At 26.1% G+C, this 17,721-nt stretch overlaps 1 protein-coding gene across 3 annotated transcripts in view; it reads left to right on the top strand.

Annotated features, from left to right (window-relative positions):
- Nucleotides 1–473: 473 nt before the first annotated feature.
- LOC142236487 (uncharacterized) overlaps nucleotides 474–17,721 on the top strand; it is a 96,426-nt gene continuing 79,178 nt past the window's right edge. The window contains exons 1-2 of one of the 3 annotated variants that reach the window (XM_075307705.1): nucleotides 474–748; nucleotides 1,662–1,858. The gene's annotated coding sequence lies outside the window, so the exon portion shown is untranslated. Of the gene's footprint in view, nucleotides 844–1,661; nucleotides 1,859–17,721 lie in introns of all 3 variants that reach the window. The other 2 variants (XM_075307704.1, XM_075307706.1) reach the window with 2 other exon arrangements.

Genomic DNA, 17,721 nt, shown 5'->3' with positions numbered 1-17,721 from the left:
TATTTCTATAGAAAATCTTTGTCAAAATTTTATTTTTATAGAAAATTTTATCAAAATTTTGTTTTTTTTTTGTAGAAAAATTTTTTAGGGTATCTCCATCGGTCCGTAAGGGACATTATTACAAGAAGTCTATTTTTGTTGAAGGACTTCAGCTATTCTTTTTTATATTTCTTCTTATTGGCCCACTCTCATAAATGTTTTATTTCAGTTTTCTAATTAAGTTAACTTTATCCTGATGTAAGCTTTTGTTGTTGTTGTAAACAAAAAACAAAACTTTCATATATAAATATTCAATCAAAAGCTTATTAATTAAGCTTGCATTGCATTTTACTCTCCAAATTTATTTACACCAATGTACACACACACACTTATATACAGAGCCATTTAGGTGAGGCTTTGTTTGTTATGCTCCAAATAAACTTTGGAAAACTTGGAGCTATTTAGTCACTCATATGGCTCATGCTTCTAAGGTTTTAGTTTAGTGTTGTGTTTAAGAGAGAAGCGTTTAGTCGTGTAGCGTCGTGGTAAACGGAAAATTATTAACCGAATGACAAACGAGTACCGTTTTAATGCCGTTAACATTGACGTCGTTTCGTTGTTTGTTTTGCTGTAGTTGGTGTTGTTGATTATGCCAAAACGTTAACTTATTACTCTCGGTTACTTGCTTATGGCTGACCGGCCTATGGTTACTTGTTTCGGTGTTCTCGTTTGGCGGGGGGAGGAAATCAATGAATGAAGCAAGAAAAAGGTGTAAAATGCAAAAAGAATAGAATAAGCGGCATAAAGGCAAATCAATAAAAATAAATATTTAATACAAATGGAAAAATAATTAAATACCAATAAGTGAGTGTGGATATATGTATGTGTGTTGTGTTTTTTTTTTGTTTTGTATGAAGCCATTTATTTATAAAATATCTTCTGAGCGTGGCTAAAGAAAACAACGTTAAATATACAAATGAAATAATAAAAAGTTTAAAGTGAAGTAAAAACAAAGTGGAATGTATTAACCCATAGTGTCATCAAAAGCAAACGGATATTTTTCATATTTTAACTATAAAAATACAAGCCAAAACGGGAAATAAAAATAAATCATTGTAATTCCCTATTTATTATCATTGCAAGCAAACCCTTGTTTGATTAAAATAATATAAAATTATTAAGTCTACATTAAGAAACAGCCGCTACTTAAATTCATATGTATATGACGATGTATATTTCTGTTCATACTCAGTCATAGAGTAGTGTACAACAAGATAACCCTCAATAAAACTTGGTTTAAACTTGCTTAACTTTGGCTCACAATGGATGAAGTATAAGCAGAGAGTGGGGAGATCCCACCTAAGAATTTAGTGCGGCTGAATTGTGAAACGATACAAAGAAAAAAAATAGTTCTTTTTATAATCAATCCGAAAAAGAGCCAAAGAGTCAATAAATTCCCCCATACACACACCTTTTGTAATCTCGTCTTAAACCAGGTTCTCACTATTTGTTTGAGCATTGCTATTCACGTAGTCTCAAAGTAGAGAGTAAGAGGGTATTGGCACTCTTCTCAATTCTCCAAAACAAAAGCTTAACCTCAGAGCATCAAGAGCATTTTGGAGACTTTTGTGATTGTGTGTTTTGTCAACAAAGGCAACAGGTATTATTGCTGTTTTTTTCAGCATTTTCATATTCTCAATTGTGTACTACACCTACAACATTGCAATGTAATGTAAGAGTTATACCAATACCAGAACGTGAAAGCAAAAAAAAAAAAAACAAAAAAAAACAACGGAAACACATCAACAAAACCCTCTCTTTTTTTTAATGTCTGTTTTTGCTGAGCAACGAAATTAACATACGGTTTTCAGATATTCAGGTAAGTCAACTAAAGATGTTCAAATAAAGTTTTTAATAATATGCGATTATTAATCAAAAGACAATAGTATAGGTATGGAAAATACACTGAAAATAATGTCCATTACCTTGGATTAAAAACAAAAAATTTCAAAGAATAACTTCAATCACAATGACGGTATTATTTTAAGAAATACAAGGCTATTTTTGTGGGCGAAATTTCGTAAGGCATGACACCGCTGTAATATTGGCTTACAAACACGGTTACCACAGTTGCTAGTATTCTACCAAAATTGGTAGATTTTTTTACAGTTTTTTACAGATTGGTACGTTTGTTTAGGTTTGGTAGATTTTGCAAAATATTCCTCTCCAATTAAGAGGTACTTACATTTTCTATAGAAATAAAATGTTGATCAAAATTTTCTAAAGAAATAAAATATTGACAAAATTTCCTATAGAAAAAAAAAATTTTTTAAATTTTTCATTAGATAAACATTTTTGACCTTAATTTTCTATAGATATACAATTTTGACAAAATTTTCTATAAATTCAATATAAAATATTTCTTTCGAAAAAAAAAAAATATTTTTTATACTAACTACAAACATTTTATCAACAACTTCAAGATGATTTTTATACCCTCCACCATACACGCAGAGAAGAAACATGATTGTCACAATCATATTCGAAGAGCAAAATAATATGATAGGAGCTATTTTTGCGGCGACCATGTAACATTTTAACCTGCAACCATGTTGGCTCAGTGAACATGGTTCTAAGAAAAATGTAATTGTCCTCATCTAAAATGTTATTATGATGATAAAAAGAATTTTGTTTGAATGAAAAGACAATGGTCACGATTTAAAATGTTATGGTATTCATTAAAAATGTTTTTCTCCTAGTTAAAAGAACATGGTCACAACCTAAAATGTTTTGATCTTTACGAAAAATTTTTTTTTCATCGTCGAAAAAAGGACGCCACTTGAGAAAAGAAAACACTAAATTAATTTTATTTGTTTGTTTTTATTTATTTATAAACTAATTCATTGTTTATTTGTATCATATATTTTTACACACTCTATTTTATTTCAATTTCAACAGTAAGTAATTATTCCATATTTACATCGAGCCCATCAAATGTACAAACGCAGACATCATGTAACTGCAAATAAAAATAAATGATACCATATAGCAAAATGCAGAACAAAAAACAGGTACATTTTTTCAATTACACTTTCCTTTTTTGTGTTCACATAAAACCACGTGCCACTTCTGAATAAATAAATTAACACAAAACACAGTAAATCCGTATTCTCCGTCCATTCCAAGAAACAATCAACACACGACTGACGCGCAAAATGAAAATCGTGTGTACCTGCTCAATGTTTTTATAAAATTATTTTCGCTGCAAACAAGTTAAAAAATTAAATGGCCACGAAAAAAATGTAAATGGTCTTTATGGCCATGTAATGGTTCTAGACATGTCTATACTTAACCTATAAAAATACGTTTTTCCCTGTAAAAAAGTAAAAACAATTGAATGGTCAGGTACATGATTTTCCCGACCATTTAATGGTCTCAAATTCTATCATTTATATGATAGAACATGTTTGCGGTATTTGAGAACCATTCAAATGCTTATTGCCACCATACATTTTTCTCCGCTCGAAAACTATTTTTACAAAGACAAAATACATGGTTTTCGTGGCAATTACATGCTCTAGATAAGCATTAAATGGATGCGGCAACCATGTCCAAACATGGTTATTCTGTGCGTGTAGGATGGGGGTATATTAACTTTGTCATTCCGTTTGTAACACATCGACATATTGCTCTAAGACCCCATAAAGTATATATATTCTGGGTCGTGGTGAAATTCTGAGTCGATCTGAGCATGTCCGTCTGTCTGTTGAAATCACGCTAACTTCCGAACGAAACAAGCTATCGACTTGAAACTTGGCACAAGTAGTTGTTATTGATGTAGGTCGGATGGTATTGCAAATGGGCCATATCGGCCCACTTTTACGAATAGCCCCCATCATTAGCGTAGCTAGACAATTTTCATAGGGGGGGCTATAGCCCCCCTAGCTAAAACTTTATAGACTGAACTTATAGGTTCATCTAATGTTTTATTTCATAAAATTGAATAAAAAAATAGACATCAAAATAACTCGGCAATCAATTTATAATAAAGCAACTAAAAGTACCCTACGGGAAATTGGTGCAAATTTCCACTGACGGACCTATCACAGAACTGGTACCTTTGCTCCAGTTAGTTGCAATTTTCACATTTAGTGAAATAAAATTATCAGAATAACCTTTTGTTCGACATATTTCAAAAGTTTATTTTTTCATTTCGGGTTCGATTAGGAGCCCAAATTGAAAGAGATTTCTAAGAGTTTGTCCGAGGCTGGTTCCTGAGGACCTGTTTATGGGTTGCTCCTGCTAAATTGTCCCAGGACGTCTCCTTTGGGATGAGTCCATGACGCGTCCTAAAATGTAAGTTTACTCCGTCAATGACAAACCCATGTTAAAGTGGACGGTCCCTTCCATACGTTTTGACCAGAAATGGGACTGGTCCATACACACCACGGACTAGTCCTGTACCAGTTCTGTGGTTGATCCATTTCCCGTAGGGTAGTTCCACACTTTTCGCAGCAAAAAATTGGGAGTTGTTCTAAAGGCACAGCTTTAAAAGCACTTCCAAAAATGTCCTCACAAAGAAGTTAACTATTTTAACTACACAGGAAGTTTTTTTACTTTATTTTTTTTTATATTTTAATGCGTAATTTTTTGTTTCCTTTTTTCAAATAGTTTAAAAAAAGAGTAAGAATAAATAAAATGGTACAAATTATTCAAATTTTCAAACAAGCGTTAGAATGCATTAAACATCATAAAAAAGTATAAAAATTATTTACTTGGGAAAATATTACACAATTTTTAATTCACATTCAAAACACTGAATTCGGTTCACACCTTAAGAAGTGATGAAAATTCATTGCAACGGCTGTTGAAACGGTGGAGATTCGTTCTATGACAAGTTCATATTACATTCATCGCTTCTCCGCCAATTTTGTACCACTTCCAGACCCAAAAAGAACATTTTCACTTCTTTTTTGGCGACGCTTTTTTGCAGCATTATTAAGATATTAATTTATGAAAGAATAGTTTAAACATCAATTACTATTTTTTATTCAACTAAATCATAAGTTCAACCACAGCTTTATTTCATAAATATCAGACTTCTACCACAACCCAAATAATTCGATTGTGCATGAAAGTCTTTAGTGGAACTTTGTGCGTTGTATGAGTATATACTTGTTTAATTTTTATAAAAATGTAAAATCGTAAATAGGTTTTCAAATTCTGGGGGGGGGGCTAAAATTTTTCTGGGGGGGGGTCTAAGCCCCCTCCCCAGAGGCCTTCCTACGCTTATGGCCCCCATATAAACGGACACCCAAATTTGGCTTGTGATTGCTCTAAGAGAAGCAAATTTCATCCGAATCGGCTGACATTTTGTACATTGTGTTAGTATATGGTCTCTAATAACCATGCAAAAATTGGTCTACATCGGTCCATAATTACATATAGCCCCCATATAAACGGACCCCCAAATTTGGCTTGCGATTGCTCTAAGAGAAGCAAATTTCATCCGATCCGGCTGAAATTTGGTACATAGAGTTAGTATATGGTCCATAATTATATATTGCCCCCATATAAACCGATCACCAGATTTGACCTCCGGAGCCTCTTGGAAAAAAATTGCAAAAATTGGTCGAAATCGGTCCATAATTATATATAGGCCGATCCCCAGATTTGACCTCCGGAAGAGCAAAATTCATCCGATTAGGTTGAAATTTGGTACGTGATGTTAGTATATGGCGTCCAACAACCATGCAGATAAATAGATCCCCAATCACACAAAAATTGATCCATATCAAGTTCATCGATTTGGTTAGAGCCTAAATTAAAAAATTTACACAATATTAAGGACATTTTTTTATAAAAAAATTTTCAAAATCGTTGTTTAAACTTTGTTCATTAAATTTAGGACACGAATCTTTAAAATTTGTATGGGATCTAATTTCGCATGTCTTTAAAGTAAGGCCAAGTTTCCTTATTTAAATTTTAGATTTAAAGAGCAAGCAGTTAATTAACTGAGACATCGAATCGTTGGATTTAAGATACAAAAGCTTAAAATATAGGCTAATAGTTATTTTGCATCTTTGCTTTATTTTTTCTGAAATTAAGAAAATATTTTTGCCTCCAAATATTTATATATATAACTTGAGTTTTTAACTAAACATTTATTTGTTCGTGAAGACACATAGAAAATTCGATAAATAAAATCGTTATCCTAAATTTTAACATAGATATCTTCCTAAAAATTCTTTATTAGAAAGCAGCCGCATCTTTGTCTCGAAATCAATACAAAAATCATTTAGGGAAGGTCAAAATTTGTTGATCCAAGTCAACTTGTTTTTCTGTGTGTGTCGGTGTCATTAAATATATCGTTTAGTGGATAAGTTACAATAGGGGCTATCGCATTTTAGACCAAGATCAACGAAAGAATGTTGAGTATTTTTTTTTGTTGAATGTTTGCCAATTTATATTCAAATTCTTTTGGGGATTAGCTGTAAAAAATCCTGCCTTCAAAAATCAAAAAAAAAAAAAATCCAGAAAAGCTGATTTCTATTAATTTTACTTCATGAATATTAATTAATTTTAGTTAAATTTTCACAAATGAGAGTCAATTGTTCTTATAAAAAAAGTTTTTAAACTTTACACAAATAAACTTGGTTTGGGTGTGGAAGTACGGATGCCACTTGTACCAAAAAAAAAAATCTAACAAAATTTAAAGAAAATTTTACTAAAAATCTACCAAATTAAAAAAAAAAATCTCAAAATTTTATGGTTAACATGACAACAATGTTTTTTTCATCGAAAGAATTTTTTTTTATTATTTTATTTTAGATATGGGTGCAAAACTGTTCTTTGAATTGTAAATGTGTCGAATTATAAATATTTTATATATGAAATTAAAATTTTTAAAGAAATTGAATATAGAAAATTTTGTCAAAATGTTATTTCTATGAAAATTTTGTCAAAATTTTATTTCTATAGCAATATGTGCAAAATATTTATTTCTACAGAAAATTTTGTCAAATATTTATTTCAATTGAAAATTTTGCCAAATGTTATTTCTATGAAAATTTTGTCAAAATTCTATTTCTATAGAAAATTTTGTCATAATTTTATTTCCATAGAAAATTTTGTCAAAATTTTATTTCTATAGAAAATTTTGTCAAAATTTTATTTCTATAGAAAGTTTTGTCAAAATTTTATTTCTATAGATAATTTTGTCAAAATTTTATTTCTATAGAAAATTTTGTCAAAATTTTATTTCTATAGAAAATTTTGTCAAAATTTTATTTCTATAGAAAATTTTGTCACAATTTTATTTCTATAGAAAAATTTGGTCAAAATTCTATTTCTATAGAAAATTTTGTCAAAATTCGACACCATAGTTTAACTTTTAAATATTTTTGTGTTTGGTCAAAATCTTGTTTTACACCATAAAATATTTCATTGACTCATAGGGAAAAGTAGAAAATATACAATATTGTCTAACGTTTTGCTTTGAGTTTCCGTTAATATTGATTGATGTTAGAAGGTTTTGCTAAACCCTTCCCCCGTATTTTATTCTCTTCACATATTTACAGCTTGTTTCCTTTTTTATGCGGTGGAAAAAAAATCTTGGCTTTTATCATAGGATCTTTTTGTATCTAAGCCCTTAGTATCTTTTGTTTCTATTGTTATGATTTTGTTTTACTGTGGCCAATATGTTATAGAGATGATGACGATGATGATGGTTATAAAAATGGTTATTCTGAATTTTTATTCCTTCTAAACATTCTCCGGGTAGACCCACTTATCTTAAAGGCAAGCATAGCCTATTGTCTTTTTTTGTTTAGAGTAAAAATTGCGTCTTTAGTCTTTAGACTAATTTAATGGAGGTGGTTGGTGGTGGCCACCACTTTGAAAACGAGTTCAAAAAACTCTGATTTTCCCTCTATAGAGCTTGGCATGCATTCCAAACACACAATGTGTGGTAGGCATATATGGAGGCAATGCCCAATGTTGTTAGCTGGTTTCATTTGAGAATTATGTAAAATGGGTAAAATTCACACAACAAAATAACTTTGATTTTTTTCTCATAAGAGGAAAAGCTCGTTTGGTGTACGAAAGGGCAAGGAGGGATGCCTACCACGGTTGCCACTCGAGCCAAAAATAATCTATTAAAATTTGGAGAAAATTTTACCAACAAACAAATGAATCTTCTATCGAAAATTTTGTCAAATTTTTATTTCTATAGAAAATTTTGTCAAAATTTTATTTCTATAGAAACATTTTGTTAAAATTTTTTTCTATAGAAAATTTTGTCAAAATTTTATTTCTATAGCAAATTTTGTCAAAATTTCATTTCTATAGAAAAATTTGTCAAATTTTATTTCTGTAGAAAATTTTCTCCAAATTTTATTTCTATAGAAAAATTTGTCAAATTTTATTTCTGTAGAAAATTTTCTCCAAATTTTATTTCTATAGAAAATTTAGTCAAAATTTTATTTGCTATGGAAAATTTTTTTAAAAATTTATTTGCTATGGAAAATTTTTTAAAAATTTTATTTCTATAGAAAATTTAGTCAAAATTTTATTTCTATAGAAAATTTTGTCAAAATTGTATATCTATAAAACATTTTGTCAAAAATTTATTTCTATAGAAAAGTTTGTCAACATTTATTTGCTATGGAAAATTTATCAAAATTTTATTTCTATAAAATTTTGTCCAAATTTTATTTCTATAAAATTTTGTCAAAATTTTATTTCTGTAGAAAAGTTTCTCCAAATTTTATTTCTATAGAAAATTTTGTCAAAACTTTATTTCTATAGAAAATTTTGTCAACATTTTATTTGCTATGGAATTTTTTTTTTTTAATTGTATTTCTGTAGACAATTTTGTCAACATTTTTCTTTCTATAGAAAATTTTGTCAAAATTGTATATCTATAAAACATTTTGTCAAAAATTTATTTCTATAGAAAAGTTTGTCAACATTTATTTGCTATGGAAAATTTGTCAAAATTTTATTTCTATAAAATTTTGTCCAAATTTTATTTCTATAAAATTTTGTCAAAATTTTATTTCTATAGAAAATTTTGTCAAAATTGTATATCTATAAAATATTTTGTCAAAAATTTATTTCTATAGAAAATTTTGTCAACATTTATTTGCTATGGAAAATTTGTCAAAATTTTATTTCTATAAAATTTTGTCTATAAAAAATTTTGTTAAAATTTTATTTCTATATAATATTTTTGTAAAATTTTATTTCTGTAGAAAAGTTTCTCCAAATTTTATTTCTATAGAAAATTTTGTCAAAACTTTATTTCTATAGAAAATTTTGTCAACATTTTATTTGCTATGGAATTTTTTTTTTTTTTAAATTGTATTTCTGTAGACAACATTTTTCTTTCTATAGAAACATTTTGTCAAAATTTTATTTCTAAAGAAAGTTTTGTCAAAATTTTATTTATATATATTTTTTTCAAAATTTTATTTCTATAGAAAATTTTGTCAAAATTTTATATCTGTAGAACATTTTGTCAAAATTTTATTTCTATAGAAAATTTTGTTAAAATTTTATTTCTATATAATATTTTTTTAAAATTTTATTTCTATAGAAAATTTTGTCAATATTTTGTTTCTAAATAAAATTTTGTCAAAATTTTATTTCTATAGAAAGTTTTTGTCAAAATTTTATTTCTATAATTTTTTTTTTTTTAAATTGTATTCTATAGAAAATTTTGTTAAAATTTTTTTTTATATTTTATTTCTATATAATATTTTTTTAAAATTTTATTTCTATAGAAAATTTTGTACACATTTTTTTGCTACGAAAAATTTGTCAAAATTTTATTTCTATAGAAAATTTTCCATTTGTTTTGTTTTGTTATTGTTGGTTTTGTTCTTTAAGCATTGTTGTTGTTTTTTATTTCAGCTTAAAACCATACATTGACTAAACTACAAGAGTAGCTTAACCAACAGAGGAAAAGAATGTTTGTCAAATTTATTTGGGCAAAGCCCTATAGACTGCAAGATGGTTGGATGGACGCACGTTTCGGAATTACCACATTCCTCATCAGCATCCTCTACTTGCAGCAAAACTATCAACCAATTATCAGAATAAATTCAGGCAGTTTATTAAACCCAACAAAAACCACACTTGAACCCTCCGAAAAAAGGTTTTACATTGATAGCCGGCTTATGCCGAAATAAATTCGAAACAAACATATCTCTTTTCCTCTTTTGTCAAAATTTTATTTCTATAGAAAATTTTGTCAAAATTTTGTTTCTATAGAAAATTTTGTCAAAATTTTATTTCTATAGAAAATTTTGTCAAAATTTTATTTCTATTGAAAATTTTGTTAAAATTTTATTTCTCTATAATATTTTTTTAAAATTTTATTTCTCTATAATATTTTTTTAAAATTTTATTTCTAAATAAAATTTTGTCAAAATTTTATTTCTATAGAAAGTTTTTGTCAAAATTTTATATCGATAGAAAATTTTGTCAAAATTATATTTTTATAGAAAATTTTGTTACAATTTTATATTCTACAACTCTACCAAACAGTAAAAATAGGCATTTTGGTAGAATTTCAACATTTTTCTTTCTATAGAAACATTTTGTCAAAATTTTATTTCTATAGAAAGTTTTGTCAAAATTTTATTTATATATTTTTTTCAAAATTTTATTTCTATAGAAAATTTTGTCAAAATTTTATATCTGTAGAACATTTTGTCAAAATTTTATTTCTATAGAAAATTTTGTTAAAATTTTATTTCTATAGAAAATTTTGTCAAAATTTTATTTCTATAGAAAATTTTGTCAATATTTTGTTTCTAAATAAAATTTTGTCAAAATTTTATTTCTATAGAAAGTTTTTGTCAAAATTGTATTTCTATATAATATTTTTTTTTTAATTGTATTCTATAGAAAATTTTGTTAAAATTTTATTTTATATTTTATTTCTATATAATATTTTTTTAAATTTTTATTTCTATAGAAAATTTTGTCAACATTTTTTTGCTATGGAAAATTTGTCAAAATTTTATTTCTATAGAAAATTTTGTCAACATTTTATTTCTATAGAAAATTTTGTCAAAATTTTATTTCTATAGACAATTTTGTTAAAATTTTATTTCTCTATAATATTTTTTTAAAATTTTGTTTCTATAGAAAATTTTGACAATATTTTGTTTCTAAATAAAATTTTGTCAAAATTTTATTTCTATAGAATGTTTTTGTCAAAATTTTATATCGATAGAAAATTTTGTCAAAATTACAGTTTTATAGAAAATTTTGTTACAATTTTATATTCTACAACTCTACCAAACAGTAAAAATAGGAATTTTGGTAGAATTCTACCAACTGTGGCAACCGTGATGTTTACATGTATATAAAAAACTATTTTTTGTTTTTAGTTTTATCAATGTTGTGTTTAAACACATAGCAATTTCCCAGCTAAGCTTTTTTGCCTATTTGATTGTGTTAAGCAAGGCCATGGAAGAACAAAGCCAACCATTCAGACTATGAGATTTTGGGAAAAATTGTACATGTTATGAGACAAATAATTAAGGTTTTCGATTCAATTATTTGCTATTATTTTTAATAGAATATTGTTATGAGATAATAGCAGTTAAATAGATTAAAAACCTAATAAGCAGTTTTGAATATATGGGAGGAAAAATACACAGAAAATTATAGATATAAAGGAAATATGGCGAAACCATAACAAATAAAGTGAAATAGAGCGGGAAAGGTTAGAAAAATTAAAACTAAAATGAAATTAAAAAATTTGAAAAAATTTTGAAAATTAAAATCGAAAGTATACGATTTGAAACAAACTGTTTTCTCTATTCATTAAAAAAAAACAGAAAATTAAAAAAAAATAAAAAAAGAAAATATTGGTAATTCACTTATGGCGCTCAATCCCATTACCATTCATTGTCGGGAAATATTACAAAAATAAAAGTTAACGACCCTTACAATACCCCTATCAAATGTAGGGTACCTCAATTTAATGTTAGCATAACAACTACGAATCTTTGAATTTTCCTTAAATAACAACAAAAACTGTTGACTAACTACTTCATATTAGGCCATTTAATTTGCCAATTTCTATTGAATTAAATGAATAACGTCAACCGTTTGTTTATTTTACCAGGAAACGTCTAATACTCCAAATATGGATAGAAATCATGCAATTTTCCTCCCCCAACAAACAAAACTAGTTACCAAAGACCGACTAACATACCTTACATATTTTCTCTGCCACTGGGAGTTAACCTTGACCAATCCTATATTTTTTACATTTAGCCATTTCCCAACGAGCTTAAAATAACCTGCGACTAGTCGAACTAAACCACCCCCACCTTTCTGCTATTTTCAGCTTCCACTTAAACTCCACACGCAATATTAGTGCCCTACCAGCCCCAAAAATAAAGGAAATGACAAAAAAAAAATAAAATGGATAGGGCATCGTAAACTGAAAATAAAATATGCGACTTCGTAAAATAAAAACGATAATATACATTAAAGATATTTTAATAAATAGTAGAATTTTTGTTTTATTTTTTAAAGAATTTTTTATAGAAAATATTTTTATTTTAAAATTTTGACAAAATTTTCTATAGAAATAAAATATTGACAACATTTTCTATAGAAATGAAATTTTGAGAAAATTTTGTATAGAAATAAAATTTTGACAACAATTTCAATAGAAATAAAATGTTGACAAAATTTTCTATAGAAATAAAATTTTGACAAAATTTTCAATAGAAATTAAATTTTGAGAAAATTTTGTATAGAAAAAAATTTTTACAAAATGTAATAAAATTTTGACAAAATATTCTATAGAAAAAAATTTGAAATAAATTTCTATAGAAATAAAATTTTGACAACAATTTCAATAGAAATAAAATTTTGACAAAATTTTCTATAGAAATAAAATTTTGACAAAATTTTCAATAGAAATGAAATTTTGAGAAAATTTTGTATAGAAATAAAATTTTTACAAAATGTAATAAAATTTTGACAAAATATTCTATAGAAAAAAATTTGAAATACATTTCTATAGAAATAAAATTTTGACAACAATTTCAATAGAAATAAAATGTTGACAAAATTTTCTATAGAAATAAAATTTTGACAAAATTTTCAATATAAATGAAATTTTGAGAAAATTTTGTACAGAAAAAAAATTTTAACAGAAAATTTTGTATAGAAATAAAATTTTTACAAAATGTAATAAAATTTTGACAAAATATTTTTTAGAAAAAAAAATTTGAAATACATTTCTATAGAAATAAAATTTTGACAACAATTTCAATAGAAATAAAATGTTGACAAAATTTTCTACAGAAATAAAATTTTGACAAAATTTTCTATAGAAATAAAATTGTTACAAAATTTTTACAAAATTTTCTATACAAAAAAATTTTTGCCAAATTGTCTATAGAAATAAAATTTGAACAAAATTTTTATATAGATAAAATTTTGACAAAATTTTCTAAATAAAATTTTCTATAGAAATAAAATTGTGACAACATTACTATAGAAATGAAATTTTGAGAAAATTTTGTATAGAAATAAAATTTTGACAAAAATTTCAATAGATATAAAATGTTGATAAAATATTCTATAGAAAAAAAATTGAAATAAATTTCTATAGAAATAAAATTTTTACAAAATTTTCTATTCAAATAAAATTTTGCCAAATTGTCTATAGAAATAAAATTTGAACAACATTTTCTATAGATATAAAATTTTGACAAAATTTTCTATAGAAATAAAATTTTGACAAAATTTTCTAAATAAAATTTTCTATAGAAATCAAATTTTGACAACATTACTATAGAAATGAAATTTTGAGAAAATTTTGTATAGAAATAAAATTCTGTAGAAAATTTTGTCCAAATTTTATTTCTATAGAAAATTTGGGAAAATTTTATTTCTACAGAAAATTTTGTAAAAATTTTTTTTCTAAACATTTGTCAAAATTTTATTTCTATAGAAAATTTTGTCATAATTTTATTTCTATAGAAAATTTTGTCAAAATTTTATTTCTATAGAAAATTTTGTCAAAATTTTATTTCTATAGAAAATTTTGTCAAAATATCATTTCTATAAAAATTTTGTTCCAAATTTTCTAAAGAAAATTTTGTCAAAATTTTATTTCAATAGAAAATTGTATTTCTATAGAAAATTTTATTTAGAAAATTTTGTCAAAATTTTATTTCTATAGAAACTTTTGTCAAAACTTTATCTCTATAGAAAATTTTGTCAAAATTTCATTTCTATAGAAAATTTTGTCCAAATTTTATTCGCGTAGAAAATTTGGCAAAATTTTATTTCTATACAAAATTTTGTAAAAATTTTATTTCTATAGAAAATTTTGTAAAAATTTTATTTCTATAGAAAATTTTGCAAACATTTTATTTCTATAGAAAATTTTGTAAATATTTTATTTCTATAGAAAATTTTGTCAAAATTTTATTTCTATAGAAAATTTTGTCATAATTTTATAAATTTATTTTATAAGAAATAAAATTTTGACAAAATTTTCTACAGAAATAAAATTTTGACAAAATTTTCTATAGAAATAAAATTTTTACTAAATTTTCTATACAGATAAAATTTTGCCAAATTGTCTATAGAAATAAAATTTGAACAAAATTTTCTAAGATATAAAATTTTGACAAAATTTTCTATAGATATAAAATTTTGACAAAATTTTCTATAGAAATAAAATTTTTACAAAATTTTCTATAAAAATAAAATTTTGCCAAATTTTCTACGCGAATAAAATTTGGACAGAATTTTCTATAGAAATGAAATTTTGATAAAATTTTCTATAGAGATAAAGTTTTGACAAAAGTTTCTATAGAAATAAGATCAAAACAACAATAACGAAATAAAATTTTGACAAAATTTTTTAAATAAAATTTTCTATAGAAATACAATTTTCTATTGAAATAAAATTTTGACAAAATTTTCTATAGAAAATGTGGAACAAAATTTTTATAGAAATAACATTTGGACCAAATTTTTTATAGAAATGATATTTTGACAAAATTTTCTATAGAAATAAAATTTTGACAATATTTTCAATAGAAATAAAATTTTGACAAAATTTTCTATAGAAATCAAATTTTGACAAAATTTTCTATAGAAATAAAATGTTGACAAAATTTTCTTTAGAAATAAAATTTTTACAAAATTTTCTGTAGAAATAAAATTTTGCCAAATTTTCTATAGAAATAAAATTTGGACAAAATTTTGTACAGATATAAGATTTTGACAAAATATCCTATACAATGGAAATTTTTACAAAATAGTCTATAGAAATAAAATTTTGACTAAACTTTTTATAGAAATAAAATTTTGACACAATTTTCTATAAAATTAAAATGTTGACAAAATTTTCTTTAGAAATAAAATTTGGTGAAAATTTTCTATAAAAATGAGATTTTGACCAAATTTTCTGCAGAAATGAAATTTTGTCAAAATTTTCTATAGAAACACATTTTTTAAATTCAATTTTGGTTAGTTAAAAAATATCATAGATTGTTCAATAGAAAAATTTTCATAGAATTTTCTATAGAAAATTTTTCATAGAATTTTCTGTACTTGTGATAGAATTTTGAATTTGATCATCTGTAACAGCAAATATATCGATCTTGTTTGGGACTAACTTCCGGCATTGAATTATAATAATAACCAATACATGCTCTAAGCCCAATTCTCTGCATTACAAAGAGTGGAAAAACGATCATTGTATTTATGGTATAACATCAATGCACCATTGAAATGAACTTTCTGCCTACCACGCATGCGTGAAGCCCGGCGATATTGAATGTTGTGGGTATGTGACTTTCCACTTACTCACCCCCACATAACGCTGGCTTAAAATACGCTGACCCATGGCGTTGCGACAAGCAACTTGTTGTGCTTCTTGTTTGGTTATGATAGAGAACGAGATTGGGTTGGGCTTGTCTGGAAAACGAGTTAAAAAATACGAATTTGTAAAAGTAACAAGAAACAACAAAAACCGAGAAGAGTGAAAGAAAAACACACAATACTCACAGAAATTATTACAAAATTTGTAAAGAATATTAGGGTGTAAGGGAAAAACAAATAACAACAACATTTAATCACAAAAATTAGTTGAATTAATTAATTTTTTATTGGATCTATTAATATTATAATTTTCTATAGATTTTTTTTTTTTTTTTTATAGAAAATTCTATATATAAAACATGTATAAACGGCCTGGCCGAACAGGCCGAATCTTATGTACCCTCCACCATGGATTGCATAGAAACATGTACTAAAGACTGTCATCCACAATCGAATTACTTGGGTTGCGGTAACACTTGACGATGGCAAGGTATCTTAAAACTTCTTAACACCGTCTTCTCAATTGTAAGTTAGTCCATACGGGACATTTTGACAAAATTTTCTATAGAAATAAAATTTTGACAAAATTTTCTATAGAAATAAAATTTTGACATATATAATACAATTTTGACAAAATTAAATAAAATAAAATTTTGACAAAATTTTCTATAGAAATAAAATCTTGATAAAATTTTCTGTAGTAATAAAATTTTGATAAAATTTTCTGTAGTAATAAAATTTTGACAAAATTTTCTACAGTAATAAAATTTTGGTAGATTATTTTTGTGGGGATCGGCTATATTTATATAACTATAGACCGATATGAACCAATTTTGGCATGGTTGTTAGCAGCCATATACTAGCACAATGTACCCAATTTCAACACGTACCACATTTTAAACGGATCCGATGAATTTTGGTCCTCCAAGAGCTCCGGAGGTCAAATCTGGGGATCGGTTTAAATGGGGGATATAATTAAAACCGGTATGGACCAATTTTTGCATGGTTGTTAGAGACCATATACTAACATCATGTACCAAATTTCAGCCGTATCGGATGAAATTTGCTTCTCTTAGAGGCTCCGCAAGCCAAATCGGGGGATCGGTTTATATGGGGCTATATATAATTATGGACCGACATGGACCAATTTTTGCATGATTGTTAGAGACCATATACTAACACCATGTACCAAAATTTCATCCGGATCGGATGAATTTTGCTCCTCCAAGAGGCTCTGCAAGCCATATCTGAACGTCGCACAGTGGTTCCAAATCGATTTTTTTTTTTGGAAATAATTCTGTAACTTTTGAACGGATAAAGGTAGCAACATAATTTTTTTCTGTGTGTGAAAGCTGAAGTGTTTTCTTCTAAGTCCCTGTGGTCCCTAGTGGGTCCACGAGCTGACCTGTAGGCGTTGAAAGTTGGTCACCTCGGGGGTATGCAATTTTGTTTTAGCTGTGAACTCCGCAATTTTGAACCGATTTCGATGACTTTTTCTTTGCTGCGTAGAACTTGTTAAGCTCTAAAGTTTGCGTGCGTGTGCAATTATCTTTTACCGTTTTCAAGATATGGGCCCTACAATTTATTTTTTTTTGCAAAATTTTGACAAAGTGGGGTCAGTATTTGCAACCAAGAAGTTCGGTTTTTTAGTGGATTCGTAATTTTTCTTTCTTCTTAACTGCATTCCTTACAAAATTTTACGAATCCTAGAAGAAAAAACTGTGCACCCATGTGTTTTAGATAAAAAGTTGTAAAGTCCACAAATTAGAATTTCAAAAAAATATCGAATTTTGACCAGTTTTTTTTTGGAGAAAAAAGCACATACATTCTTTCTGTCGTAACATTTTTATACCCTGCGCCACA

The sequence above is a fragment of the Haematobia irritans genome, chromosome 4, assembly GCF_050003625.1.
Source record: "Haematobia irritans isolate KBUSLIRL chromosome 4, ASM5000362v1, whole genome shotgun sequence".
Lineage (NCBI taxonomy): Eukaryota > Metazoa > Arthropoda > Insecta > Diptera > Muscidae > Haematobia > Haematobia irritans.
This window is presented reverse-complemented; position numbering and strand designations above follow the sequence as displayed.